General features: G+C 42.5%; 1 long non-coding RNA gene across 1 annotated transcript; it reads left to right on the plus strand.

Annotated features, from left to right (window-relative positions):
• On the plus strand, positions 1-27837 carry LOC142731593 (uncharacterized). The gene is made up of 4 exons (XR_012879033.1): positions 1-342; positions 25284-25313; positions 25605-25649; positions 27262-27837. It is a non-coding gene; the product is annotated as an uncharacterized LOC142731593 (long non-coding RNA).
• Positions 27838-27976: the final 139 nt, after the last annotated feature.

A 27976-nucleotide genomic window follows, 5' to 3' on the forward strand; every position in this document is an offset into this window, starting at 1 on the left:
AGTTGAGGACAGGAGGCTGAGTCGTTGATAAAGACTAGAGCGGCAGAGTGCCAATTACTGCGCTCAGCCTCCTGCCCTCACTAATTTAAAAGTGATGGGCTGCTACCACACTGACAAGAGGGGGGCATCTGACTGACTGCATTGGGCAGCCTTAGAGGTGTGCGACATGGTGCTGCATCCTCCCACCATGTAGGGGGCGCAACTGTGCAGGCCGTGCTTTGGACTCTATATTCTCTGCTCCTCGTTACACACACTGAGGAAGCAGAGGAAGCAAGTGCAGAGCCGAGGAGGAAGCTCCGCCCACAGTCCGACCTGCAAGAAACCTGTGCAGCTGGAGAGATGGTAAGTTCCTGTGAGTGTGTGTGTATATATGTATACATGCCTTGTGTCTGACTGTCTGTCTATGTGTGTGTATATATGTGTCTCTATATGTATACATGCTTTGTCTGTCTGTGTGTGTGTGTGTGTGTGTGTATATATATATATATATATGTGTGTCTGTATATGAATACATGCCTTTTGTCTGATTGTGTGTGTGTGTGTGTATATATGTGTCTCTATATGTATACATGCTTTGTGTTTGTGTTTGCGTGTGTGTGTGTGTGTGTGTGTGTGTGTGTGTATATATATATATATATATGTGTCTGTATATGCATACATGCCTTGTGTCTGTCTGTATGTGTGTGTGTATATATGTGTTGGTATGTGTATACATGCCTTGTGTGTGTGTGTGTGTGTGTGTGTGTGTGTGTGTGTGTGTGTGTGTATATATATATATGTGTATATTTGCCTGTATTTGTAGAGGGCAGCAATAGAGTCCCCCGCACAGTGCGCCATCCAACCTAATCCCGGCCGGTAATATAATTTAAAAAAAAACAAAGACATAAGAAAACATTTTTTATTGAAATAAAAACTCCCCCGCACAACCCTCTTTCACCATTTTATTAAAAAAAAAAAACGTACATTATCGAAGTAGTCCAACTAATCCATGACTAAGGCTGGGCTCACACGACCTATTTTCAGGCGTAAACGAGGCGTTTTATGCCTCGTTTTACGTCTGAAAATAGGGCTACAATACGTCGGCAAACATCTGCCCATTCATTTGAATGGGTTTGCCGACGTACTGTGCAGACGACCTGTAATTTACGCGTCGTCGTTTGACAGCTGTCAAACGACAACGCGTAGTAAAATGACTGCCTCGTCAAAGAAGTGCAGGAAACTTCTTTGGACGTTTTTGGAGCCGTTTTCTCATAGACTCCAATGAAAACAGCTCCAAAAACGGACGTAAAAAATGCAGCGAAAAACGCGAGTTGCTCAAAAAACGTCTGAAAATCAGGGGCTGTTTTCCCTAGAAAACAGCTCGGTATTTTCAGACGTTTTTGGTCACTACGTGTGCACATACCCTTAGTCTAAATGGTCCAGCCGAACATAGCAAAAAAATAAAAGTTAGCAGTATTACAAATATAAAACCTATACTTTTTTATACTCCCCTGCGCCACAATAGAACTAGAGGTCAAGGAAAAATAATTTCCCTTCATGTAACTCTGCTTCCTGTCAACTGAAAAGTTAGCCGCCAGAGGGAAAAAATGTTTCCCCATTGTGGAGTACAAGAAAGTCTAAGGCCTCATGCACACAACCGTAGCCGTGTGCACGGCCGTGATTTTCGGGTCGGCCGGCTGCGGACTGTCAGCGGACTTACCTGCTAACGCCGATGCTGCTGCAGAATCAAATGTAGCCTCTGGTGCCGATGTGTCCTCGCTCGTCTGACACGATGCAGGACCTGTGAGTGACGTCACAGCGTGATCTGGCAGAAGCTGGGCGTTCTGAAGAGAAGTGGATGATACTTCTCGTCAGAACGCCCAGCTAGTAAAAGTAGTAAAAACGCCCCGATGTACGCACATAATACACGCCCACTTGGACTTTTACTTTAAACACGCCCACTTGGACTTTTGCAAGCCTCATTTGCATAACTACAAAAATGGTCATAACTTGGCCAAAAATGCTCGTTTTTTTAAAATAAAAACGTTACTGTAATCTACATTGCAGCGCCGATCTGCTGCAATAGCAGATAGGGGTTGCAAAATCTGGTGACAGAGCCTCTTTAACTCAGGGGTACGAGGGACCCCCACTGATCAGCATGTTATATCCTATCCTGTAGAGAGGGGATAACATTTAATCTTGGGACAACCCCTTTAAGACCTGAACATGCAGTGAATAGTTTTCAGATTATATTACTGGATCGATGATCACATTCATTCCTAGTCTGGTCTGTGCAGTTTCGGTTTACAAATATTACGGATTGGTTGTACAGATCCAACAGACGTGGACAGAAAGCAAGTGCAGTGTGCGTTACTATACTGACTGTAAAGTGCCGCATGTGTTACTATACTGACTGTAAAGTGCCGCATGTGTTACTATACTGACTGTAAAGTGCTGCATGTGTTACTATACTGACTGTAAAGTGCAGCATGCTTTACTATGCTGACTGTAAAGTGCCGCATGTGTTACTATACTGACTGTAAAGTGCCGCATGTGTTATTATACTGACTGTAAAGTGCAGCGTGCGTTACTATACTGACTGTAAAGTGCCGCATGTGTTACTATACTGACTGTAAAGAGCAGCGTGCGTTACTATACTGACTGTAAAGTGCCGCATGTGTTACTATACTGACTGTAAAGTGCCGCATGTGTTACTATACTGACTGGAAAGTGCCGCATGTGTTACTATACTGACTGTAAAGTGCCGCATGTGTTACTATACTGACTGTAAAGTGCAGCGTGCGTTACTATACTGACTGTAAAGTGCCGCATGTGTTACTATACTGACTGTAAAGTGCCGCATGTGTTACTATACTGACTGTAAAGTGCCGCATGTGTTACTATACTGACTGTAAAGTGCAGCATGTGTTACTATACTGACTGTAAAGTGCAGCGTGCGTTACTATACTGACTGTAAAGTGCAGCGTGCATTACTATACTGACTGTAAAGTGCCGCATGTGTTACTATACTGACTGTAAAGTGCAGCGTGCATTACTATACTGACTGTAAAGTGCCGCATGTGTTACTATACTGACTGTAAAGTGCCGCATGTGTTACTATACTGACTGTAAAGTGCAGCATGTGTTACTATACTGACTGTAAAGTGCCGCATGTGTTACTATACTGACTGTAAAGAGCAGCGTGTGTTACTATACTGACTGTAAAGAGCAGCATGTGTTACTATACTGACTGTAAAGTGCAGCATGTGTTACTATACTGACTGTAAAGTGCCGCATGTGTTACTATACTGACTGTAAAGAGCAGCGTGTGTTACTATACTGACTGTAAAGAGCAGCATGTGTTACTATACTGACTGTAAAGTGGCGCATGTGTTACTATACTGACTGTAAATTGCCGCATGTGTTACTATACTGACTGTAAAGTGCCGCATGTGTTACTATACTGACTGTAAAGTGCAGCGTGTGTTACTATGCTGACTGTAAAGTGCCGCATGTGTTACTATACTGACTGTAAAGTGCCGCATGTGTTACTATACTGACTGTAAAGTGCAGCGTGCGTTACTATACTGACTGTAAAGTGCAGCATGTGTTACTATACTGACTGTAAAGTGCAGCGTGCGTTACTATACTGACTGTAAAGTGCCGCATGTGTTACTATACTGACTGTAAAGTGCCGCATGTGTTACTATACTGACTGTAAAGTGCAGCGTGTGTTACTATACTGACTGTAAAGTGCCGCATGTGTTACTATACTGACTGTAAAGTGCCGCATGTGTTACTATACTGACTGTAAAGTGCAGCGTGCGTTACTATACTGACTGTAAAGTGCAGCATGCATTACTATACTGACTGTAAAGTGCCGCATGTGTTACTATGCTGACTGTAAAGTGCCGCATGTGTTACTATACTGACTGTAAAGTGCCGCATGTGTTACTATACTGACTGTAAAGTGCTGCATGTGTTACTATACTGACTGTAAAGTGCAGCGTGCGTTACTATACTGACTGTAAAGTGCAGCGTGTGTTACTATACTGACTGTAAAGTTCCGCGTGTGTTACTATACTGACTGTAAAGTGCCGCGTGTGTTACTATACTGACTGTAAAGTGCTGCATGTGTTACTATACTGACTGTAAAGTGCAGCGTGCGTTACTATACTGACTGTAAAGAGCAGCATGTGTTACTATACTGACTGTAAAGTGCAGCGTGCGTTACTATACTGACTGTAAAGTGCCGCATGTGTTACTATACTGACTGGAAAGTGCCGCATGTGTTACTATACTGACTGTAAAGTGCCGCATGTGTTACTATACTGACTGTAAAGTGCAGCGTGCGTTACTATACTGACTGTAAAGTGCAGCATGTGTTACTATACTGACTGTAAAGTGCAGCGTGCGTTACTATACTGACTGTAAAGTGCAGCGTGCATTACTATACTGACTGTAAAGTGCCGCATGTGTTACTATACTGACTGTAAAGTGCAGCGTGCATTACTATACTGACTGTAAAGTGCCGCATGTGTTACTATACTGACTGTAAAGTGCCGCATGTGTTACTATACTGACTGTAAAGTGCAGCATGTGTTACTATACTGACTGTAAAGTGCCGCATGTGTTACTATACTGACTGTAAAGAGCAGCGTGTGTTACTATACTGACTGTAAAGTGCCGCATGTGTTACTATACTGACTGTAAAGTGCCGCATGTGTTACTATACTGACTGTAAAGTGCAGCGTGCGTTACTATACTGACTGTAAAGTGCCGCATGTGTTACTATACTGACTGTAAAGTGCCGCATGTGTTACTATACTGACTGTAAAGTGCAGTGTGCGTTACTATACTGACTGTAAAGTGCCGCATGTGTTACTATACTGACTGTAAAGTGCCGCATGTGTTACTATACTGACTGTAAAGTGCTGCATGTGTTACTATACTGACTGTAAAGTGCAGCATGCTTTACTATGCTGACTGTAAAGTGCCGCATGTGTTACTATACTGACTGTAAAGTGCCGCATGTGTTATTATACTGACTGTAAAGTGCAGCGTGCGTTACTATACTGACTGTAAAGTGCCGCATGTGTTACTATACTGACTGTAAAGAGCAGCGTGCGTTACTATACTGACTGTAAAGTGCCGCATGTGTTACTATACTGACTGTAAAGTGCCGCATGTGTTACTATACTGACTGGAAAGTGCCGCATGTGTTACTATACTGACTGTAAAGTGCCGCATGTGTTACTATACTGACTGTAAAGTGCAGCGTGCGTTACTATACTGACTGTAAAGTGCCGCATGTGTTACTATACTGACTGTAAAGTGCCGCATGTGTTACTATACTGACTGTAAAGTGCCGCATGTGTTACTATACTGACTGTAAAGTGCAGCATGTGTTACTATACTGACTGTAAAGTGCAGCGTGCGTTACTATACTGACTGTAAAGTGCAGCGTGCATTACTATACTGACTGTAAAGTGCCGCATGTGTTACTATACTGACTGTAAAGTGCAGCGTGCATTACTATACTGACTGTAAAGTGCCGCATGTGTTACTATACTGACTGTAAAGTGCCGCATGTGTTACTATACTGACTGTAAAGTGCAGCATGTGTTACTATACTGACTGTAAAGTGCCGCATGTGTTACTATACTGACTGTAAAGAGCAGCGTGTGTTACTATACTGACTGTAAAGAGCAGCATGTGTTACTATACTGACTGTAAAGTGCAGCATGTGTTACTATACTGACTGTAAAGTGCCGCATGTGTTACTATACTGACTGTAAAGAGCAGCGTGTGTTACTATACTGACTGTAAAGAGCAGCATGTGTTACTATACTGACTGTAAAGTGGCGCATGTGTTACTATACTGACTGTAAATTGCCGCATGTGTTACTATACTGACTGTAAAGTGCCGCATGTGTTACTATACTGACTGTAAAGTGCAGCGTGTGTTACTATGCTGACTGTAAAGTGCCGCATGTGTTACTATACTGACTGTAAAGTGCCGCATGTGTTACTATACTGACTGTAAAGTGCAGCGTGCGTTACTATACTGACTGTAAAGTGCAGCATGTGTTACTATACTGACTGTAAAGTGCAGCGTGCGTTACTATACTGACTGTAAAGTGCCGCATGTGTTACTATACTGACTGTAAAGTGCCGCATGTGTTACTATACTGACTGTAAAGTGCAGCGTGTGTTACTATACTGACTGTAAAGTGCCGCATGTGTTACTATACTGACTGTAAAGTGCCGCATGTGTTACTATACTGACTGTAAAGTGCAGCGTGCGTTACTATACTGACTGTAAAGTGCAGCATGCATTACTATACTGACTGTAAAGTGCCGCATGTGTTACTATGCTGACTGTAAAGTGCCGCATGTGTTACTATACTGACTGTAAAGTGCCGCATGTGTTACTATACTGACTGTAAAGTGCTGCATGTGTTACTATACTGACTGTAAAGTGCAGCGTGCGTTACTATACTGACTGTAAAGTGCAGCGTGTGTTACTATACTGACTGTAAAGTTCCGCGTGTGTTACTATACTGACTGTAAAGTGCCGCGTGTGTTACTATACTGACTGTAAAGTGCTGCATGTGTTACTATACTGACTGTAAAGTGCAGCGTGCGTTACTATACTGACTGTAAAGAGCAGCATGTGTTACTATACTGACTGTAAAGTGCAGCGTGCGTTACTATACTGACTGTAAAGTGCCGCATGTGTTACTATACTGACTGGAAAGTGCCGCATGTGTTACTATACTGACTGTAAAGTGCCGCATGTGTTACTATACTGACTGTAAAGTGCAGCGTGCGTTACTATACTGACTGTAAAGTGCAGCATGTGTTACTATACTGACTGTAAAGTGCAGCGTGCGTTACTATACTGACTGTAAAGTGCAGCGTGCATTACTATACTGACTGTAAAGTGCCGCATGTGTTACTATACTGACTGTAAAGTGCAGCGTGCATTACTATACTGACTGTAAAGTGCCGCATGTGTTACTATACTGACTGTAAAGTGCCGCATGTGTTACTATACTGACTGTAAAGTGCAGCATGTGTTACTATACTGACTGTAAAGTGCCGCATGTGTTACTATACTGACTGTAAAGAGCAGCGTGTGTTACTATACTGACTGTAAAGTGCCGCATGTGTTACTATACTGACTGTAAAGTGCCGCATGTGTTACTATACTGACTGTAAAGTGCAGCGTGCGTTACTATACTGACTGTAAAGTGCCGCATGTGTTACTATACTGACTGTAAAGTGCCGCATGTGTTACTATACTGACTGTAAAGTGCAGTGTGCGTTACTATACTGACTGTAAAGTGCCGCATGTGTTACTATACTGACTGTAAAGTGCAGCGTGCATTACTATACTGACTGTAAAGTGCCGCAAGTGTTACTATACTGACTGTAAAGTGCAGCGTGTTACTATACTGACTGTAAAGTGCAGCATGTGTTACTATACGGACTGTAAAGTGCAGCGTGCGTTACTATACTGACTGTAAAGTGCCGCATGTGTTACTATACTGACTGTAAAGTGCAGCGTGCATTACTATACTGACTGTAAAGTGCCGCAAGTGTTACTATACTGACTGTAAAGTGCCGCATGTGTTACTATACTGACTGTAAAGTGCAGCGTGCGTTACTATACTGACTGTAAAGTGCCGCTTGTGTTACTATACTGACTGTAAAGTGCCGCATGTGTTACTATACTGACTGTAAAGTGCAGCGTGCATTACTATACTGACTGTAAAGTGCCGCATGTGTTACTATACTGACTGTAAAGTGCCGCATGTGTTACTATACTGACTGTAAAGTGCAGCGTGCATTACTATGCTGACTGTAAAGTGCCGCATGTGTTACTATACTGACTGTAAAGTGCCGCATGTGTAACTATACTGACTGTAAAGTGCCGCATGTGTTACTATACTGACTGTAAAGTGCAGCGTGCGTTACTATACTGACTGTAAAGTGCAGCGTGCATTACTATACTGACTGTAAAGAGCAGCATGTGTTACTATACTGACTGTAAAGTGCAGCGTGCGTTACTATACTGACTGTAAAGTGCCGCATGTGTTACTATACTGACTGTAAAGTGCCACATGTGTTACTATACTGACTGTAAAGTGCCGCATGTGTTACTATACTGACTGTAAAGTGCAGCGTGCGTTACTATACTGACTGTAAAGTGCAGCATGTGTTACTATACTGACTGTAAAGTGCCGCGTGTGTTACTATACTGACTGTAAAGTGCCGCATGTGTTACTATACTGACTGTAAAGTGCCGCATGTGTTACTATACTGAATGTAAAGTGCAGCGTGCGTTACTATACTGACTGTAAAGTGCAGCGTGCATTACTATACTGACTGTAAAGAGCAGCATGTGTTACTATACTGACTGTAAAGTGCAGCGTGCGTTACTATACTGACTGTAAAGTGCCGCATGTGTTACTATACTGACTGTAAAGTGCCGCATGTGTTACTATACTGACTGTAAAGTGCCGCATGTGTTACTATACTGACTGTAAAGTGCAGCGTGCGTTACTATACTGACTGTAAAGTGCAGCGTGCATTACTATACTGACTGTAAAGAGCAGCATGTGTTACTATACTGACTGTAAAGTGCCGCATGTGTTACTATACTGACTGTAAAGTGCTGCATGTGTTACTATACTGACTGTAAAGTGCAGCGTGCGTTACTATACTGACTGTAAAGTGCAGCGTGTGTTACTATACTGACTGTAAAGAGCAGCATGCTTTACTATACTGACTGTAAAGAGCAGCGTGCGTTACTATACTGACTGTAAAGTGCTGCATGTGTTACTATACTGACTGTAAAGTGCAGCGTGCGTTACTATACTGACTGTAAAGTGCAGCGTGTGTTACTATACTGACTGTAAAGAGCAGCATGCTTTACTATACTGACTGTAAAGAGCAGCGTGCTTTACTATACTGACTGCAAAGTGCAGCGTGCGTTACTATACTGACTGTAAAGTGCCGCATGTGTTACTATACTGACTGTAAAGTGCCGCATGTGTTACTATACTGACTGTAAAGTGCCGCATGTGTTACTATACTGACTGTAAAGTGCCGCATGTGTTACTATACTGACTGTAAAGTGCCGCATGTGTTACTATACTGACTGTAAAGTGCAGCGTGCGTTACTATACTGACTGTAAAGTGCAGCGTGTGTTACTATACTGACTGTAAAGAGCAGCATGCTTTACTATACTGACTGTAAAGAGCAGCATGTGTTACTATACTGACTGTAAAGTGCCGCATGTGTTACTATACTGACTGTAAAGTGCCGCATGTGTTACTATGCTGACTGTAAAGTGCCGCATGTGTTACTATACTGACTGTAAAGTGAAGCGTGCGTTACTATACTGACTGTAAAGTGCAGCGTGCGTTACTATACTGACTGTAAAGTGCAGCGTGCATTACTATACTGACTGTAAAGAGCAGCATGTGTTACTATACTGACTGTAAAGTGCAGCGTGCGTTACTATACTGACTGTAAAGTGCAGCGTGTGTTACTATACTGACTGGAAAGTGCCGCATGTGTTACTATACTGACTGTAAAGTGCCGCATGTGTTACTATACTGACTGTAAAGTGCAGCGTGCGTTACTATACTGACTGTAAAGTGCCGCATGTGTTACTATACTGACTGTAAAGTGCCGCATGTGTTACTATACTGACTGTAAAGTGCCGCATGTGTTACTATACTGACTGTAAAGTGCAGCATGTGTTACTATACTGACTGTAAAGTGCAGCGTGCGTTACTATACTGACTGTAAAGTGCAGCGTGCATTACTATACTGACTGTAAAGTGCCGCATGTGTTACTATACTGACTGTAAAGTGCCGCATGTGTTACTATACTGACTGTAAAGTGCAGCATGTGTTACTATACTGACTGTAAAGTGCCGCATGTGTTACTATACTGACTGTAAAGAGCAGCGTGTGTTACTATACTGACTGTAAAGTGCCGGATGTGTTACTATACTGACTGTAAAGTGCAGCATGCGTTACTATACTGACTGTAAAGTGCCGCATGTGTTACTATACTGACTGTAAAGTGCCGCATGTGTTACTATACTGACTGTAAAGTGCAGCGTGCGTTACTATACTGACTGTAAAGTGCAGCGTGCGTTACTATACTGACTGTAAAGTGCCGCATGTGTTACTTTACTGACTGTAAAGTGCCGCATGTGTTACTATACTGACTGTAAAGTGCAGCGTGCGTTACTATACTGACTGTAAAGTGCCGCATGTGTTACTATACTGACTGTAAAGTGCCGCATGTGTTACTATACTGACTGTAAAGTGCCGCATGTGTTACTATACTGACTGTAAAGTGCAGCGTGCGTTACTATACTGACTGTAAAGTTCCGCGTGTGTTACTATACTGACTGTAAAGTGCCGCGTGTGTTACTATACTGACTGTAAAGTGCCGCATGTGTTACTATACTGACTGTAAAGTGCCGCATGTGTTACTATACTGACTGTAAAGTGCCGCATGTGTTACTATACTGACTGTAAAGTGCAGCGTGCGTTACTATACTGACTGTAAAGTGCAGCATGTGTTACTATACTGACTGTAAAGTGCCGCATGTGTTACTATACTGACTGTAAAGTGCCGCATGTGTTACTATACTGACTGTAAAGTGCCGCATGTGTTACTATACTGACTGTAAAGTGCAGCGTGCATTACTATACTGACTGTAAAGAGCAGCATGTGTTACTATACTGACTGTAAAGTGCAGCGTGCGTTACTATACTGACTGTAAAGTGCAGCATGTGTTACTATACTGACTGTAAAGTGCCGCATGTGTTACTATACTGACTGTAAAGTGCCGCATGTGTTACTATACTGACTGTAAAGTGCCGCATGTGTTACTATACTGACTGTAAAGTGCTGCATGTGTTACTATACTGACTGTAAAGTGCAGCGTGCGTTACTATACTGACTGTAAAGTGCAGCGTGTGTTACTATACTGACTGTAAAGAGCAGCATGCTTTACTATACTGACTGCAAAGTGCAGCGTGCGTTACTATACTGACTGTAAAGTGCCGCATGTGTTACTATACTGACTGTAAAGTGCCGCATGTGTTACTATACTGACTGTAAAGTGCCGCATGTGTTACTATAGTGACTGTAAAGTGCCGCATGTGTTACTATACTGACTGTAAAGTGCCGCATGTGTTACTATACTGACTGTAAAGTGCAGCGTGCGTTACTATACTGACTGTAAAGTGCAGCGTGTGTTACTATACTGACTGTAAAGAGCAGCATGCTTTACTATACTGACTGTAAAGAGCAGCATGTGTTACTATACTGACTGTAAAGTGCCGCATGTGTTACTATACTGACTGTAAAGTGCCGCATGTGTTACTATACTGACTGTAAAATGCCGCATGTGTTACTATACTGACTGTAAAGTGAAGCGTGCGTTACTATACTGACTGTAAAGTGCAGCGTGCGTTACTATACTGACTGTAAAGTGCAGCGTGTGTTACTATACTGACTGTAAAGAGCAGCATGCTTTACTATACTGACTGTAAAGATCAGCATGTGTTACTATACTGACTGTAAAGTGCCGCATGTGTTACTATACTGATTGTAAAGTGCCGCATGTGTTACTATACTGACTGTAAAGTGCAGCGTGTGTTACTATACTGACTGTAAAGTGCCGCATGTGTTACTATACTGACTGTAAAGTGCCGCATGTGTTACTGTACTGACTGTAAAGAGCAGCGTGTGTTACTATACTGACTGTAAAGTGCAGCGTGCGTTACTATACTGACTGTAAAGAGCAGCATGTGTTACTATATTGACTGTAAAGTGCAGCGTGCGTTACTATACTGACTGTAAAGTGGCGCATGTGTTACTATACTGACTGTAAAGTGCCGCGTGTGTTACTATACTGACTGTAAAGAGCAGCATGTGTTACTATATTGACTGTAAAGTGCAGCGTGTGTTTCTATACTGACTGTAAAGTGCTGCATGTGTTACTATACTGACTGTAAAGTGCCGCGTGTGTTACTATACTGAATGTAAAGTGCCGCATGTGTTACTATACTGACTGTAAAGTGCAGCGTGTGTTTCTATACTGACTGTAAAGTGCTGCATGTGTTACTATACTGACTGTAAAGTGCCGCGTGTGTTACTATGCTGAATGTAAAGTGCCGCATGTGTTACTATACTGACTGTAAAGTGCAGCGTGTGTTACTATACTGACTGTAAAGTGCTGCATGTGTTACTATACTGAATGTAAAGTGCCGCATGTGTTACTATACTGACTGTAAAGTGCAGCGTGCGTTACTATACTGACTGTAAAGTGCCACATGTGTTACTATACTGACTGTAAAGTGACGCATGTGTTACTATACTGATTGTAAAGTGCCGCATGTGTTACTATACTGAATGTAAAGTGCAGCGTGCGTTACTATACTGACTGTAAAGTGCCGCATGTGTTACTATACTGACTCTAAAGTGCCGCATGTGTTACTATACTGACTGTAAAGTGCCGCATGTGTTACTATACTGACTGTAAAGTGACGCATGTGTTACTATACTGACTGTAAAGTGACGCATGTGTTACTATACTGATTGTAAAGTGCCGCATGTGTTACTATACTGACTGTAAAGTGCAGCGTGCGTTACTATACTGACTTTAATGTGCAGCGTGCATTACTATACTGACTGTAAAGTGCTGCATGTGTTACTATACTGACTGTAAAGTGCCGCATGTGTTACTTTACTGACTGTAAAATGCCGCATGTGTTACTATACTGACTGTAAAGTGCCGCATGTGTTACTATACTGACTGTAAAGTGCAGCGTGCGTTACTATACTGACTGTAAAGTGCAGCGTGTGTTACTATACTGACTGTAAAGAGCAGCATGATTTACTATACTGACTGTAAAGTGCAGCGTGCGTTACTATACTGACTGTAAAGAGGAGCATGTGTTAAACTACTGACTGTAAAGTGCCGCATGTGTTACTATACTGACTGTAAAGTGCCGCATGTGTTACTATACTGACTGTAAAGTGCCGCATGTGTTACTATACTGACTGTAAAGTGCAGCAGGCGTTACTATACTGACTGTAAAGTGCAGCGTGCGTTACTATACTGACTGTAAAGTGCAGCGTGCGTTACTATACTGACTGTAAAGTGCCGCGTATGTTACTATACTGACTGTAAAGTGCCGCATTTGTTACTATACTGACTGTAAAGTGCAGCGTGCGTTACTATACTGACTGTAAAGTGCCGCATGTGTTACTATTCTGACTGTAAAGTGCCGCATGTGTTACTATACTGACTGTAAAGTGCCGCATGTGTTACTGTACTGACTGTAAAGAGCAGCGTGTGTTACTATACTGACTGTAAAGTGCAGCGTGCGTTATTATACTGACTGTAAATAGCAGCATGTGTTACTATACTGACTGTAAAATGCAGCGTGCGTTACTATACTGACTGTAAAGAGCAGCATGTGTTACTATACTGACTGTAAAGTGCAGCGTGCGTTACTATACTGACTGTAAAGTGGCGCATGTGTTACTATACTGACTGTAAAGTGCAGCGTGTGTTACTATACTGAATGTAAAGTGCTGCATGTGTTACTATAATGACTGTAAAGTGGCGCATGTGTTACTATACTGACTGTAAAGTGCCGCATGTGTTACTATACTGACTGTAAAGTGCAGCGTGCGTTACTATACTGACTGTAAAGTGGCGCATCTGTTACTATACTGACTGTAAAGTGCAGCATGCATTACTATACTGACTGTAAAGTGCCGCATGTGTTACTATACTGACTGTAAAGTGGCGCATGTGTTACTATACTGACTGTAAAGTGCCGCATGTGTTACTATACTGACTGTAAAGTGCCGCATGTGTTACTGTACTGACTGTAAAGAGCAGCGTGTGTTACTATACTGACTGTAAAGTGCAGCGTGCGTTATTATACTGACTGTAAATAGCAGCATGTGTTACTATACTGACTGTAAAGTGCCGCATGTGTTACTATACTGACTGTAAAATGGCGCATGTGTTACTATACTGACTGTAAAGTGCCGCATGTGTTACTATACTGACTGTAAAGTGCAGTGTGCGTTACTATACTGAATGTAAAGTGCAGCGTGCGTTACTATACTGACTGTAAAGTGCCGCATGTGTTACTATACTGACTGTAAAATGCCGCATGTGTTACTATACTGACTGTAAAGTGCTGCATGTGTTACTATACTGACTGTAAAGTGCCGCATGTGTTACTATACTGACTGTAAAGTGCCGCATGTGTTACTATACTGACTGTAAAGTGCAGCGTGCATTATTATACTGACTGTAAATAGCAGCGTGCATTACTATACTGACTGTAAAGTGCCGCATGTGTTACTATACTGACTGTAAAATGGCGCATGTGATACTATACTGACTGTAAAGTGCCGCATGTGTTACTATACTGACTGTAAAGTGCAGTGTGCGTTACTATACTGAATGTAAAGTGCAGCGTGCATTACTATACTGACTGTAAAGTGCCGCATGTGTTACTATACTGACTGTAAAATGCCGCATGTGTTACTATACTGACTGTAAAGTGCTGCATGTGTTACTATACTGACTGTAAAGTGCAGCGTGCTTTACTATACTGACTGTAAAGTGCAGCGTGCGTTACTATACTGACTGTAAAGTGCCGCATGTGTTACTATACTGACTGTAAAGTGCAGCGTGCGTTACTATACTGACTGTAAAGTGCCGCGTATGTTACTATACTGACTGTAAAGTGCCGCATGTGTTACTATACTGACTGTAAAGTGCAGCGTGCGTTACTATACTGACTGTAAAGTGCCGCATGTGTTACTATACTGACTGTAAAGTGCCGCATGTGTTACTATACTGACTGTAAAGTGCCGCATGTGTTACTGTACTGACTGTAAAGTGCAGCATGTGTTACTATACTGACTGTAAAGTGCAGCATGCGTTACTATACTGACTGTAAAGAGCAGCATGTGTTACTATACTGACTGTAAAGTGCAGCGTGCGTTACTATACTGACTGTAAAGTGCCGCATGTGTTACTATACTGACTGTAAAGTGCCGCATGTGTTACTATACTGACTGTAAAGTGCAGCATGTGTTACTATACTGACTGTAAAGTGCAGCGTGCGTTACTATACTGACTGTAAAGTGCAGCGTGCATTACGATACTGACTGTAAAGTGCCGCATGTGTTACTATACTGACTGTAAAGTGCCGCATGTGTTACTATACTGACTGTAAAGTGCCGCATGTGTTACTATACTGACTGTAAAGTGCCGCATGTGTTACTATACTGACTGTAAAGTGCCGCATGTGTTACTATACTGACTGTAAAGTGCAGCGTGCGTTACTATACTGACTGTAAAGTGCCGCGTATGTTACTATACTGACTGTAAAGTGCCGCATTTGTTACTATACTGACTGTAAAGTGCAGCGTGCGTTACTATACTGACTGTAAAGTGCCGCATGTGTTACTATTCTGACTGTAAAGTGCCGCATGTGTTACTATACTGACTGTAAAGTGCCGCATGTGTTACTGTACTGACTGTAAAGAGCAGCGTGTGCTACTATACTGACTGTAAAGTGCAGCGTGCGTTATTATACTGACTGTAAATAGCAGCATGTGTTACTATACTGACTGTAAAGTGCAGTGTGCGTTACTATACTGACTGTAAAGAGCAGCATGTGTTACTATACTGACTGTAAAGTGCAGCGTGCGTTACTATACTGACTGTAAAGTGGCGCATGTGTTACTATACTGACTGTAAAGTGCAGCGTGTGTTACTATACTGAATGTAAAGTGCCGCATGTGTTACTATAATGACTGTAAAGTGCAGCGTGTGTTACTATACTGACTGTAAAGTGCAGCGTGCGTTACTATACTGACTGTAAAGTGCCGCATGTGTTACTATACTGACTGTAAAGTGCCGCATGTGTTACTATACTGACTGTAAAGTGCAGCATGTGTTACTATACTGACTGTAAAGTGCAGCGTGCGTTACTATACTGACTGTAAAGTGCAGCGTGCATTACGATACTGACTGTAAAGTGCCGCATGTGTTACTATACTGACTGTAAAGTGCCGCATGTGTTACTATACTGACTGTAAAGTGCCGCATGTGTTACTATACTGACTGTAAAGTGCCGCATGTGTTACTATACTGACTGTAAAGTGCCGCATGTGTTACTATACTGACTGTAAAGTGCAGCGTGCGTTACTATACTGACTGTAAAGTGCCGCGTATGTTACTATACTGACTGTAAAGTGCCGCATTTGTTACTATACTGACTGTAAAGTGCAGCGTGCGTTACTATACTGACTGTAAAGTGCCGCATGTGTTACTATTCTGACTGTAAAGTGCCGCATGTGTTACTATACTGACTGTAAAGTGCCGCATGTGTTACTGTACTGACTGTAAAGAGCAGCGTGTGCTACTATACTGACTGTAAAGTGCAGCGTGCGTTATTATACTGACTGTAAATAGCAGCATGTGTTACTATACTGACTGTAAAGTGCAGTGTGCGTTACTATACTGACTGTAAAGAGCAGCATGTGTTACTATACTGACTGTAAAGTGCAGCGTGCGTTACTATACTGACTGTAAAGTGGCGCATGTGTTACTATACTGACTGTAAAGTGCAGCGTGTGTTACTATACTGAATGTAAAGTGCCGCATGTGTTACTATAATGACTGTAAAGTGCAGCGTGTGTTACTATACTGACTGTAAAGTGCAGCGTGCGTTACTATACTGACTGTAAAGTGCAGCATGTGTTACTATGCTGACTGTAAAGTGACGCATGTGTTACTATACTGACTGTAAAGTGCCGCATGTATTACTATACTGACTGTAAAGTGCAGTGTGCGTTACTATACTGAATGTGAAGTGCAGCGTGCATTACTATACTGACTGTAAAGTGCCGCATGTGTTACTATACTGACTGTAAAGTGGCGCATGTGTTACTATACTGACTGTAAAGTGCCGCATGTGTTACTATACTGACTGTAAAGTGCAGTGTGCGTTACTATACTGAATGTAAAGTGCAGCGTGCGTTACTATACTGACTGTAAAGTGCCGCATGTGTTACTATACTGACTGTAAAGTGCCGCATGTGTTACTATACTGACTGTAAAATGCCGCATGTGTTACTATACTGACTGTAAAATGCCGCATGTGTTACTATACTGACTGTAAAGTGCTGCATGTGTTACTATACTGACTGTAAAGTGCAGCGTGCTTTACTATACTGACTGTAAAGTGCAGCGTGCGTTACTATACTGACTGTAAAGTGCAGCGTGCGTTACTATACTGACTGTAAAGTGCCGCGTATGTTACCATACTGACTGTAAAGTGCCGCATGTGTTACTATACTGACTGTAAAGTGCCGCATGTGTTACTGTACTGACTGTAAAGTGCAGCATGTGTTACTATACTGACTGTAAATTGCAGCGTGCGTTACTATACTGACTGTAAAGAGCAGCATGTGTTACTATACTGACTGTAAAGTGCAGCGTGCGTTACTATACTGACTGTAAAGTGCCGCATGTGTTACTATACTGACTGTAAAGTGCCGCATGTGTTACTATACTGACTGTAAAGTGCAGCATGTGTTACTATACTGAATGTAAAGTGCAGCGTGCGTTACTATACTGACTGTAAAGTGCAGCGTGCATTACTATACTGACTGTAAAGTGCCGCATGTGTTACTATACTGACTGTAAAGTGCCGCATGTGTTACTATACTGACTGTAAAGTGCCGCATGTGTTACTATACTGACTGTAAAGTGCCGCATGTGTTACTATACTGACTGTAAAGTGCAGCGTGCGTTACTATACTGACTGTAAAGTGCAGCGTGCGTTACTATACTGACTGTAAAGTGCAGCGTGCATTACTATACTGACTGTAAAGAGCAGCATGCTTTACTATACTGACTGTAAAGTGCAGCGTGCGTTACTATACTGACTGTAAAGTGCAGCGTGCATTACTATACTGACTGTAAAGTGCCGCATGTGTTACTATACTGACTGTAAAGTGCAGCGTGTGTTACTATACTGAATGTAAAGTGCCGCATGTGTTACTATAATGACTGTAAAGTGGCGCATGTGTTACTATACTGACTGTAAAGTGCTGCATGTGTTACTATACTGACTGTAAAGTGCCGCATGTGTTACTGTACTGACTGTAAAGAGCAGCGTGTGTTACTATACTGACTGTAAAGTGCAGCGTGCGTTATTATACTGACTGTAAATAGCAGCATGTGTTACTATACTGACTGTAAAGTGCAGCGTGCGTTACTATACTGACTGTAAAGTGCCGCATGTGTTACTATACTGACTGTAAAGTGCCGCATGTGTTACTATACTGACTGTAAAGTGCAGCGTGCGTTACTATACTGACTGTAAAGTGCAGCGTGCGTTACTATACTGACTGTAAAGTGCAGCGTGCATTACTATACTGACTGTAAAGAGCAGCATGCTTTACTATACTGACTGTAAAGTGCAGCGTGCGTTACTATACTGACTGTAAAGTGCAGCGTGCATTACTATACTGACTGTAAAGTGCCGCATGTGTTACTATACTGACTGTAAAGTGCAGCGTGTGTTACTATACTGAATGTAAAGTGCCGCATGTGTTACTATAATGACTGTAAAGTGGCGCATGTGTTACTATACTGACTGTAAAGTGCTGCATGTGTTACTATACTGACTGTAAAGTGCCGCATGTGTTACTGTACTGACTGTAAAGAGCAGCGTGTGTTACTATACTGACTGTAAAGTGCAGCGTGCGTTATTATACTGACTGTAAATAGCAGCATGTGTTACTATACTGACTGTAAAGTGCAGCGTGCGTTACTATACTGACTGTAAAGAGCAGCATGTGTTACTATACTGACTGTAAAGTGCAGCGTGCGTTACTATACTGACTGTAAAGTGGCGCATGTGTTACTATACTGACTGTAAAGTGCAGCGTGTGTTACTATACTGAATGTAAAGTGCCGCATGTGTTACTATAATGACTGTAAAGTGGCGCATGTGTTACTATACTGACTGTAAAGTGCAGCGTGCGTTACTATACTGACTGTAAAGTGGTGCATGTGTTACTATACTGACTGTAAAGTCTGGGCGTTAGATATAGATATCTACAAAGGGCTGTATGGCGTTATCTACAGGGGGGGCTGTATGGCGTTATCTACAGGGGGTTGTATGGCGTTATCTACAGGGGGGCTGTATGGCGTTATCTACAGGGGGCTGTATGGCGTTATCTACAGGGGGGCTGTATGGCGTTGTCTACAGGGGGGCTGTATGGCGTTATCAAAAGGGGGGGGTTTGTAAAAAAGGCACTATCTACAAGGGGGGGGGGTTGTGTGACACCCAGTGGAGGGGGGCCCCAGTCAAAAGTTTGCTATGGGGCCCAGTCTTTCCTAGTTACGCCCCTGCTTCTGGCATTTGTGAACATACACTTTATCTTGCCTTTAAATGTTTCACTTTTTAGTATCAGAAATGTGATTTTTATTTTCACTGCTGTTTTGTAACGAAAGGATCTCCTTATCCTGTTGCCTAGTTCTCTCCCCACAGTCTGTTTCTCCCCCCACCAATATAGTCTGACCCCTCTCTAACCTCACTATCCCTTTATTTTCTACATTGGCCTCCCTCCTCAGCCCCAGTTTAAATACTCCGCCACCCCAGCTAGAATTCTCTCCCCCAGCACAGCGGACCCCCTTCCATTTAGGTGCAAATCATCTGCAGAATACAGACCATCCTATTAACACATAGAATATTTGTAAAGATACACACACACACACACATATATATATATATATATATATATATATATATATATATATATATATATATATATATGTGTATATATATATATATATATATATATATATACACACCTCACATAAAAGCCTATGTCTGCACTCCAACAGCTGAAAGTAGGAATTAGACCTACCGGTAATTGTATTCCCAGGAGTCCATCATGACAGCACCACAGGAGGTTGCCCTCTTGACCTCTATAGGGACAGGAAGACAGAGGTTAAAAGGCCCCTCCCTCCACCCACTTGCCAGTGTTTTTCAACTACTACACCAGGATGGATGCAACCCTATTTTATTTTTAGGGGTAATGACTGACATGTTACTTGCACAAATCAGAATTTTACTAAAGGGAGGGAATGTAAGGGTGCTGTCATGATGGACTCCTGGAAATACAATTTACCGGTAGGTCTAATTCCTCCTTTCCAGTACGTCCCCCGTGACAGCAACACAGGAGCAATACCAGATTATAATGCTCAGGGAGGGAATACAGATTGGAGGATTTTGCAGCCAAAACTTAAATCCGTATCTGACAGAACATCTAGCCTAAAATGTCTGCAAAACGTACGATGGCTCGACCAAGTGGCATCTCTGCAGATTTGGTCCATAGAGGCTTCTCTTCTTCCTGCTCAGTATGCCGAAACTGCTCTCGTTGCATGAGCTTTTATGCCTTGGGGGGCACAGAGTCCTTGGGACTTGTACGCTTCTTGTATGGTAGTTTTCACCCATCTTGCTAGAGAGCTTTTTGAAGCTTTCTTTCCTTTATTCTTTCCACCATATAAGACAAATAGATTTTTATCCTGTCTCCAAGAGGAGGTTCTATCCAGATACTAAAGACTTGTTCATCTCACATCCAAGCAATGGAACTTTTCTTCTTGTTGGTCTTTTGGGTCTGGACAAAAGGAAGATAGAATTATTTATTGGTCTCTATGGAAGGCAGTAGGCACTTGTGGAATAAAAGAAGGGTCTAGCTTTAGAATGATCTTGTTTTCTTGAATTTTTAGGTAAGGTTCTATGATCGAAAGAGATTGGATTTCTCCAAACCTTCTTGCTGATCTAATAGCGACTAAAAATGCAGATTTTAGCGTAAAAAATGTTATATCAATTGAGTCGATGGGCTCAAAAGGAGGATCACAAAGAGCCGTTAGAACTACATTCAAATCCCTGGCAGGTACCGATTTCTTTAGGGATGGTTTTAATTTAGAATTTTTTTTGTGTGAATCTTATGATCCACTATGTTCAGCTAGGGGAGTATTGAAAAAAATAGCTTACAGCTGAAATTTGTACCTTTAAGGAACTAGGGCTAAGCCATTTTTTGAATCCTGATGGTAAAAAATGTAGGATTTTTGCGATGTTAGGAAAAAAGTGGTCTGGTCCAGGATCTTCATACCAGGAACAGAATTTCTTCCAAATTTTTCGATAGATTTTTGAGGTAACTTCTTTATGGCTTAATAAAATAGTTGAAATTACCTCGTCTGATAGACCATGGTTCCTCAGGATCTGCCTTTCAGGATCCATGCTGACAACTTCAGAGTTTCTACTCCTTAAAAAAGTAAGGGACCTTGGGAGAGAAGGCTCTTTTTGACTGGGAGCAGGATAGGGTCTTCCAATGCCAGGTACTTAAGGATTGGAAACCATTTTCTCTTTGCCCAATAAGGAAGAATGATGATGACTTTTGTCAATTCCTCCTGAATTTTTCTTAACACCACTGGAATTAGAGGAAATGGAGGAGAGGCATAGGCCAGATTCATGTCCCAGGGTTGGGACAATGCAACCGCTCCCCAATGGGTTCTCTCTGAGATCCAGAAAGCAGAATGCTTCTACCTGGGAGTTTTTTCTTGTGGTGAATAGTTCCACTTGAGGATAACCCCATTTTTGGGTTAGGAACTGGAAAACTGCCAGGGGACCATTCCCCTGGATCTATTTTCTTCCGGCTCAGGAAGTCTGCTAAGCCTTTCACGTGGACTGCGGAAACCGACATAACATTTTCTTCTGCCCAACTGATGGCAAAGAAAGGATACTGCAGTTGTGCTGTCCGATAGGACTCTTACATGCATCCCTTTTATGATGGGCATAGCTTTTATGAATGTTTCCCATACGGCTTTTAGTTCTCTGTGGTTTAAAAACGTAATCTTCACCTGAGGAGGCCACGTGCCCTAAAACTGTTTGTCTTGGACCACGGACCCCCAGCCTTGTTCGCTGGCATCTGTGGTTATTACCACATAAGGAGAAGTTTTCCATGGGACCCCGTTGTTTATGTTGTTTGAGCAGAGCCACTAGTGGAGAGATGATTTCACTGTCTCGAGAAACCAAATTTTTGAATTCAAGGACTTTTGTTTTCGATTCCACTGGGATAGAATTAGATTCTGTAAGGTTTGGGAGTAGAATTGGCTCCACGGAATGGACTGTATGCAAGACGTCATCAAACCTAACATCCGCATTCCTTCTCTTATGTAACAGGTGTCTTTTTCACAAAATTTTCTCACGTCAGTCTGTAGATGAAATAGTTTCTCCCTTGGAAGGAAGGAATGTTGGGAGGAGGAATCTAACAATAGTACTAGTACCTTCTGTTTCTGGGGAGGAAGACTTTTCAAAGTATATTATCCATCCCAATTTCTGTAGTAGGGTAAGAACCTGTAACCGATGGTTATTTAGTATAGACAGAGTATCCTCTACCAGAAGGAAATCGTCTAGTTATGGGATGATAACTATGTCTTGACTCCTTAAAAACGCCATAATCTCTACCAGAATATTTGTAAATACTCTGGGGGCAGAGGAAATGCCAAAGGGGAGACAAACAAATTTGGAGTGAAGAATGGAAGGACTGTCCTGAATCGCGAATCTGAGGAATCTTTGGTAGGCTGGGTGGAAAGGGACGTGATAGTAAGCATCTTTTAAATCTATCGTACACATTGAAGCTTCTTGATTTATCAGTGGAGTAGTCGATCAGATAGACTCCATCTTGAACCTGCGATATTTCACCCATTTGTTCAATATTTTCAGGTTGATGATAGTCCTGTAAGAACCATTTGTTTTTTTGGCCCAAAAAAATTTTGAGTAGTGGCCCTTGTTTCTTTGTGCGGTACCAGAGCAATCGCCTTTAGTTGTGGAAGTTTCTGGATGTCCAAGATGAGAAATTGATGGCGATTTCTTAATTGGTACATGGTTAGTTGAAATTTCCCTGGTGGAAGAGAGGAGATTTCTATTTTGTACCCATCTTTGATAATTTGTAGAACCCAAGGGTTCTGGATATTTTGGTCCACCTGGTTTAAAAGTGTAGGAGTCTTCCTCCTACACTTCTGGCGTCATTGCTTTGAGGGCTGTAATGAGTTGTTGGGGTAGAGAAGATATCCCCGACCTCTTCGATCTTTGGGCTAACTCCAGCGGCCCGAATTTCCTTTACCTCTGTAGTTTGGTTGTTGGCGAAACTTACGAAATTGAGTAGTCTTTTTGGGTTTCTTCTCGAAACCCCTTCTTCCGATCTGTTGCGGTTTCCAACATATTGTCTAGGAGAGGCCCAAAAGTCAAAGATCCTGTGAAGGGAATGGAGCAAAGCTTGTTTTTAGATTTCGTGTCTCCTGACCACATCTTGAGCCACAATGCTCTTCTAGCAGCGTTTGATAGAGCCCCATTCCTGGATGCAAATCTGACCGATTCGGCTAATGCGTCTACCAAAAACCCTGTTGCCATTTTTAGTAAAGGTAGAGATTACAATATATCTTCTCTTGAAGTTTTCATCATTAAATGGGCCTCGAGTTGGCTCAACCAAATAAACATCGATCTTGCGACAGACGTAGCAGCGACATTTGTAGAAATTAATGCGTATGAAAATTCTCAGGCTTTTTTCAGCAGCCCTTCTGCTTTTCGGTGCATGGTATTTTTTAACTGAGAGGAATCTTCAAAGAGGATTGCCTTTTTTTTAGCAACTCTAGCCACCAGGACGTCAACTTTTGGGACTTCATCCCAAGGTTTTGTGTCTTCTGGATCAAAAAGAAGTCTGTTTTTGAATTTTCTTGAAATGAAGAGACTCCTTTCAGAATCCTCCAATTCCGCCATAATCATTTTTATTCACAGGGAGTTTTCCTTTCTGTAAGGCCCCTGCACATCTTATCCAAGACGGTATGGGGTTGGTTTTCTTCTGGGATATCCATTGTTTCCCTAATAGCCTGGATTAAGGTATCGGACATGTCAGAAGAGAAGTAAAATATCTTCTCCTGTGTGGATGAGTTTGAAGGTAACAGTTCTTCCCCTTCTTCCAATTCACCTTCCAATAAATAATAACATTCTTGTTCAGAGTCAGAACCCTGATAAGATGGGCACCATATTTGCTCTACTTCTATTTTGGTTTCTTTGCACGGGAGTACGACAGAATTTCTTGAGGAGAGGCGAGGGAGGCTACAGACTGATTCAATTCCTCACAAATAATAGCCCTCAGCTCAGACATAAACGTGAGTTGCTCTTCTTTCAGTAGTTTTGTGATACAATCCTGACAACTGTTTGTTATGTTATTCTAGCTATTTTTTAACTTGCTTTTTAAGGTCTGTTTGTCTCTGGAAGGATTCTTTATCCTAGAGACACAAAAGGCAGATAAAGCAAACCTTACTTTCATTCAGAGTCATCCCCTTAACCCCCAAGGGTGAGACTGGAATTCCATCAGAACGAGGCAGTTCCATCACCGCACCAAGCATATAATCCAATATCCAACTCAAAAGATATATAATATAAACTGTAAATATCCACATTAGTGTTATTAGCTCCAACACATACCTGTGCGTGTCCCTTGATACATCGGTGTTTAGAATTTTCCCGTCTTCCAAGATGGCTGCAGACCGGAAGTAGTCGGATGTAAATTCTGGTGACACGGCTACTCCCGAGATGCCAAGGTTACTTCCGGTGTTCCAAATATATGGAGCTTCCAGTCTCCGAGTGGGTCCTCGCGGTTTTCGGCTCAAAGCCGTATTTGGGAGTCCTGAACCTGCACGCAATAAGAATCCAGCCTAGGATCTATAAAGGTTAGCGCTTTGGTTCGGTAAGCTAAAGGACCTGTCATATGAAAGGTGTTAGCCTAGGCACATAGGGGGAATAGAAGGAGAAGTTCACTGACTCCCCGATCTTGCCCCCTGCCTGAATTTTCTAGTACCGATCTCTCTCTGCACCTGACCCTGTAGGGACAGGAAGAAGACTGGAAAATGGGTGGAGGGGGGGCCTTATAACCTCTCTGTCTTCCTGTCCCTTAGGAGGTCAAGAGCGCAATCTCCTTTGGTGCTGTCATGAGGGACGTACTGGAAAAGTAGATTTATCACAGTAACTGCTTTAACAGCACAAATGCCCCCCTCCCCCACCACACATATATATATAAAAGAATTATAAGAAAATGATATGGTAGAATTATATTTTATTTCTTTCCTTCTACAAGGATAAAGATGCAGAAGATCCTGAGGACGAGGTAAGAGCCTCACTGTTACTATTACTAGATAGACATAACATAAATTTTAACCACAGCACAGAATAACATTAAACATCTCAGTGCCCAACCAGAGGGTCTATAATTCTGCAAAATATTGTTCAGAAGGAGTTTTCCATAGATAAATCTACAGGTAGGATTATTCAGTACTGACAGCAGAGCGTGAGAAAGAACCTTAAATGGGTGAACATGGCATTCACAAGAAAAATAGGAAATGAAATGTAACGTTATTATATAACCCAGAAAAACTAATTATTACCTGTTCTGTTGTAGCCGATCTACATGAAGCTGGACGACGGCATACGGATCCCGGAAGATGTAAGTGATGTCAGCAGATAATGGTATTACTTTATGAAGATTCACAACTTCTCTACATATTAACCTGACATTAAATTCTTTATATTCACATCATAATAAACCAAAAACCTACTTATTACAGGAAATAGCGCTCACAATGTCTCTGACAGATTCCTTACATATATCACACTCAGCATTTATGCATTCTTAACATTATCTGTTACATTTAAATGTGTAGTCCTGGGTTTCATAGATGTCATTGACTCCCTAGCTTATAGACGGGCCGGCCTTAGATTAACCCTTTCCCATCGCTTTTTATGTCAGGACAGGGTATTTAAAAATGGCGCCCACTTAGAAGCCCAGCAGGTGCCATAGACCCTGGGTCTCTGTTGTGTTTGACAGCAGGGGCCCAGTGGCAATGCTTACTATCAGAGACATCTCTGATTGCAAGCATTTAACCCTTCAGATGCTCGGGTCAGATGTGACCACCGCCATCTGAGGGGTTTTCAACTTTCACTTCCTGTTTGTGGCCGGTCACCGTCTCCTGTGTGGCGACATTGCGGGAGCCGGTGTGTTCCTATAGCAGTCGAGAACCTTGTAAACGCTCCCAGTCCTGCTATAGGAAAATTTGCACTGATGCAATTAAGCAATGTACTGATTTTGCAGTAGATTTCAATACAGTGATAGTGCAGTCTATGGCATAAATGATCTACTGGCTATATAAAAAAACAAAATAAACAAAGTTTTGAAAAAAGGAGTGGGGAGTGATAAGTGATGGTGGCTGTTATGTATTGAATTTGATTTGCATAGCTGAATAAATAAGCTTCAGATTCTTTCTACTGTAGAAGTTTTCATTTTGCTTTCTTTGAGATATTAGTATAAATAGCTCAGCGTTCTGCACATTTATAAAATGGACTGAATGAGACTCGCTGTCCCTTTAAATGCTAGGAAACGGCATTCTAAATTATTTCCTAACGTACTGTTATTATGGGAATCACTCCCTTAATAGGCAATAGCCACTCCCATAAACCTGCTATAAACACCCACACAACCCGTAGGTGCTTTTTTCTTGTGTTGCAGTTCCGCGTGACATCCGTGTACGGTGCGCGTCTGCGTTTTTTACGCGCATATGTCATCCGTATGTCACGCGTTTTTTACGTCAGCAAAAAAAACCTGAAGGAGGTGGTTTTCTTTTTCTCATCATTTCGTTAGCAACTGTTGTGTAAATCACGGACAGCACACGGGTGACCTTCGTGTGCTGTCCGTGATTTTCACGCACCCATTGACTTCAATGGTTGCGTGATGCGCAAGAAACGCACAACAAAGGAAATGCAGTAAGTTTCACGCAGCGGACACACGCTGCGTGAAAAACACTGACTGTCTAAATGGCCCCATTGAATTGCATAGGTCCATGTGACGTCTGTTGTTTTAACGCGCGTAACACAGACGTGAAATACGCTGGTGTGAATAAGGCCTAAAGCTAACCCTGCATATAGAGATGCACTAGCATCCCTACAGAAATAAACTACATTATACATAGCTATTATCACTGTTAGGCTCCAAAATCAATACACATGGGGGAGTTCAGTGTACAGAACATACGGTCTTTGAAATTGCTTCATTTTGTTCACAGGAACCAGCAGAACCATCTGAAGAAGAGGAAACACAAAGCTGCGCCTGGTTCTGCATTCCAGCATTCCTGATCGTCAGAAGAGCAAGGGCCAGGATTGCGTCTTTCTTCAGGGTGTAAAGGGAATCTTCGGTCTGAGAGGAATCTGGGGTCAGGGATGGTGGGCAGGCATCTGGGGTCAGGGATTGAGGACGCGTATCTAGGTCAGGGATGGAGGGCGGGCATCGGGGTCAGGGAAAGAGGGCGGGCATTTGGGGTCAGGTATAGAGGGCAGTCATCTGGAGTCAGGGATGGAGGGCAGGCACCTGGGGTCAGGGATGCAGGATGGGCATCTAGATCAGGGTTTGATGGCGGGCATCGGGGTCAGGTATAGAGGGCAGGCATTTGGGTCAGGGATGGAGGGCAGGCATCTGGGGTCAGGGATGGAGGGCAGGTATCTGGGGTCAGGGATGGAGGGCATCAGGAAGGAAATCTGGCATCAGAGAGGGAGGGCATCGGGAGTCAGAGAGAGGCCGTCAGGCGTCAGAGAGAGAGAGTGTCAGGCGTCAGAAAGGGAGGGCGTCAGGCGTCAGACAGAAGGGCGTCAGGAAGGAAATCCGGCGTCAGAGAGGGAGGGCGTCAGGAAGGAAATCCGACGTCAGAGAGGGAGGGCATCAGGAAGGAAATCTGGCGTCAAAGAGTGCATCAGGAAGGAAATCCGACGTCAGAGAGTGAGGGC

The sequence above is a fragment of the Rhinoderma darwinii genome, unplaced genomic scaffold (genome assembly GCF_050947455.1).
Source record: "Rhinoderma darwinii isolate aRhiDar2 unplaced genomic scaffold, aRhiDar2.hap1 Scaffold_83, whole genome shotgun sequence".
NCBI lineage: Eukaryota > Metazoa > Chordata > Amphibia > Anura > Rhinodermatidae > Rhinoderma > Rhinoderma darwinii.